This window comes from Silene latifolia, chromosome 4 (assembly GCF_048544455.1).
Source record: "Silene latifolia isolate original U9 population chromosome 4, ASM4854445v1, whole genome shotgun sequence".
NCBI classification, from domain to species: Eukaryota; Viridiplantae; Streptophyta; class Magnoliopsida; order Caryophyllales; family Caryophyllaceae; genus Silene; species Silene latifolia.
In genome coordinates this window covers 105,560,531-105,564,546 of record NC_133529.1, presented here as the reverse complement: position 1 = coordinate 105,564,546, position 4,016 = coordinate 105,560,531, and the positions used below count along the sequence as shown (strand labels likewise).

The 4,016-nt window shown below is 32.8% G+C and overlaps 1 long non-coding RNA gene across 1 annotated transcript; it reads left to right on the top strand.

The window, feature by feature from the left end:
* The first annotated feature begins 650 nt into the window (after positions 1–650).
* LOC141652382 (uncharacterized) lies at positions 651–2,395 on the top strand. Its single transcript, XR_012547182.1, has 4 exons — positions 651–729; positions 1,458–1,561; positions 1,676–1,805; positions 2,149–2,395. It is a non-coding gene; the product is annotated as an uncharacterized LOC141652382 (long non-coding RNA).
* Positions 2,396–4,016: the final 1,621 nt, after the last annotated feature.

Genomic DNA, 4,016 nt, shown 5'->3' with positions numbered 1-4,016 from the left:
AACAGAGGAGAGTTTAGAGAAAGGATAAGCACCAAGAGGTAAAGAATAAGGCAAGATACACAAAGAATGAGAAACATCTTCAAGGAAGTAGAAGCATTCTTCAAGGTTGAACAAATCTTCAATCATCAGCAATAGGCACCAAATCTTGATCTTCATGTAGGTAAGCTCACGGTAATTGATCAAGGGCACAACAATTATTAAATGACAATCAACAACCATGTTAGGACCTAACAAAGAGCAAACACACTACAGACTACCACTTTAGGTCCTTAAGTCTACCCATCTCTCATTCATTATTCAAGGTCAAGTTCAAATTAAATTTGAGGTACACGTGTGTGCGTCGGGAGCAACATATGCTCTGATACCAACTGTGACACCCCTCGATAAAGCGGAAAATATAACTAATAAATTAAAGCGGAAATTTGTGAGATTTTAAAAACTTTTAAATTACTAGTTAAAGATTAATACGCGGGTGCACTACTACAAAATCAATATATACAGGCGCTCCTCCAACGGCGCTATTAAAAAAAGTGCTAAAAATGAGAAAAATCCACCAAAATTAAAGCGCTTTCTAATAGCGTCTCCACCAAAACTCGCATAAATTGATTCGTTCACTTTCACTCCCCACTAAATTCTCTCTACCAGTCTACCCACCTAAAAAAACCTATGTGTTCTTCATCCTTTAGCAAACGCACGATGGGCAACAATCGAAACTCCATAGTGAACCAGGTATGATCTAGATCTATTGAATTCTTAATGTTCCTTAGTTTTCTCATTGAAAATTGGGGTTTATTTTTTCTGGAAATTATTTACAAATTTCACTCATTTCATATGTTTCAAATTGAATATAAATACTAGTCTTGAACAACGATTCAAACTTTAGGTTTTCATTGTGCAATTAATTTGAATTAATCCCATTACTTTGACATTGTTTAGCCATTTTCTATTAATTGAGATGTTAATTTTGATTGGGTGAAGTAGACTTTAGTATAATATGAGAATAGACTTTGTGGATCTGTGTTCAACGCCTCAATTTTTGTTGACTTGGGTAGTGACATGAATGACGAAGCATATATCGGTATCTTCGTTGCTTTTTTCTTCTGTATTTATCATTTTGATTATACGAGTTCATGAGACTTCGCATTGCTCATCATATTTGGTTTTTAATTTTACTTAATTTGGGTATTTACATATTTAAATGTAAATAGTAAATGAATATATATCTTATTATGCAATTGCACTTAAAACATGGCATGATACATCGCTACTGACATTGCTTACATGTGAATTATGGTCATTGTGATGATATGTTTGTGTTAGCAACTTGATGATATGTTTATGTTAGCAACTCAAAAAATACTGTTTGTCATTCATTTTACATTCTTTGTTGTCAATCCTGCTAGAGGTGTCATCTTGTATCTAATGTTCCCATGTACTCCGTATATGTTGATAAACAGGGAACCATACTGTATGTATGTTTTCAAACCCAACTGATAGAACAATGGGCAGAGGAAATTACTGAAGAGTTATTTGCATATACAATGATTTCGTCTCTTCAAAGGTTGGTTTTTTGCTCTTGTCATTATTTATAAAGATCTGTTTAAATTTATGTTTATTAGCTATATTATTTACTCTTTTTATACATTAATATTACTTTGTTCAATGATCTATGAAGTTTGACAGAGAGTGAAACTGTCAATGAAGATGTTGACGGGCAGCTGTAGGAGAAACTTTAGCTATGGCTTATAAGTTCATGCTACCCAACTGGTTTATGTTCATACCTCCTTGACGACAATGAAGCACAGGTATAACTACATGTCTTCTTGAGTTAATTCTTGTAAATGTGTGTTATTCATAAGTTGTGGGTTTCTATTGACTACGTCCTTGCTAAATTTTTGTCCTTTTGATCTCCTAGCTCTTTGTGTTTGTCCTTTGTAGGATAGAAAAATAAATCTTGCCTATGTTGTTGATGTTGTTTGTGCCATATTTCTCTATGTTCTGATTTTTGTGGAATGTTAATTGTTAAAAGAAGGTAGCCGCTGTAACTCTTTCAATGAATTGTATAGCTTTTCTTCGGAAAAATGATACGAGTTATTGGTAACCTTTAGTAGTTGTACTAACTTTTTTTCTTTATACTTCATATTGCAGATTCGGCATGTGAGATAAACAAGTACAGTATAGATGCACAAGTTCGGGCTATGCAGTGAAAGATGTTAAACAATCATTCATGTTATGATATGCCTTATCCTTTGATTAGGGGTTGTAATTAGAAGTGTATAGATATATCCAAGAACAGTATAGTTGTATATATCCAAGAATTGTATGTCAGTGTTATTAATTGCATGTATTTGACAACAAATATGTTAATAAGAAGGGTGTTTATATTGAATTTCAAGATTATAATATATTTTTGTAATAATGCTTGGTTAAAGCACAAATGTTTTCGATTAGAAGAAGACAAGCACACAGATCAAGGCACTTTCATAACAGTTATTAATTGTATAATGCATAAAAGAGCTGGTATTTGAGTGCAACAAAGTAGCGGCGCTATTTGCTTACTATACCGACGCAAGCAATAAGCGTCGCTATAACACCTCGTATTTTATTATGTTGGATAAAATTCTTTTAATTGCTACTTTGTATTTAATTACGTTGGTTAACGATTTATATATTTATTTTCTCAGCTAATTAATTAATTTCATTATAATTCGTTACGTTAAATTTAATAATCGTTAATAAGTTCTTTTAAAAGTTAGCCCGAGTTTGTTTAGCTGACTTTTTATGGGTTCACGTAAATAGTTTTATTTATTTAATAACTTTTTGTTTCTTTCTAAGTCCCTTATCGAAGTCGAGCTAAGTGGGCTCCAGACGGATCAGTTAGCTATTTCGAGTTTGTTCCGCTAAATTAGCAAATATCTTTAAAAGCCGCTAATTTAGTTAAAATCTCTAATAATTCCGATTCGAGCTAATTTCGTATTATTTTCGTTAACTAGCTGAGTTTATTTTATTTTCATTCATTAAATTTATTTATTATTGAGTATGTTTTATCTCGAAAACCTTTACTAAAATCGCTTCTATTTAACTCGAGACGGTTTTAAAAACTAGCGAAATTTCTTAACGATGAAGAAACGTACGTATAATAAATAGCTAGCTAGCTGGCTGCTCCCTCATTTCTCACGCATCATTCCTTCTTCTCCCTTCCTTTTTCTTCTTTTTCGCTTCTTTTTTTAATTTTTATCAGATTTTAAATTGATTCTGCCACTCTGTTTGTCATCCGTTATCAATGATTTTCGTTCCATATTGCTGCTCCCATCGTTCCTGTCAATCCATTGTAAGTAAAATTCATTTTCATTACGAATTTTTACAAACCCAAGTTATATTTTCAGCTTTATTTATTATAAGTCGGTTGTAAGTGCTGAGATAGACGGGCTGGTAGAAGATTTGTTAGTCATAAATGATTAGTTCAATCGGAAAAAAGGTAACAATGATAGGTTACTCGATATTACTTATAAAATATGTTTATTTCGAATGCTGGTTAGTCTGTTTTATAGTTGAGACGGTGTATAATTATATATAGGGATCATTATGGATGTTAATTAGTCCGTTGTATAGTTGAGACGGTGTATACTGATATGTGGAGATGATTGAGACGGTGTATACTGACCTGTAGGGATCATTTGGGATGCTAGCTAGTAAGTGGTATATTTAAGACGGTGTATGCTGACATGTATGGATTGTTTTGGGTGATAATTGGTGTGTTTTATAGTTGAGACGGTGTATACTGACATGTAGGGATTGTTTTGGGATGCTATTTGAGATCCTGTTTATTTTGTGGTATATTTAAGACGGTGTATACTGGCGTGTAAGGATCGGTTTTGGATACTAGTTAGTCCGTTGTATAGTTGAGACGGTTTATATTTACATGTAGAGATTGTTGGATACTAGTTAGAGTATTGTATAGTTGAGATGGCGTATATACAGGTAGGGATTGTTGTGGATGCGGTTTTGATAAAAGA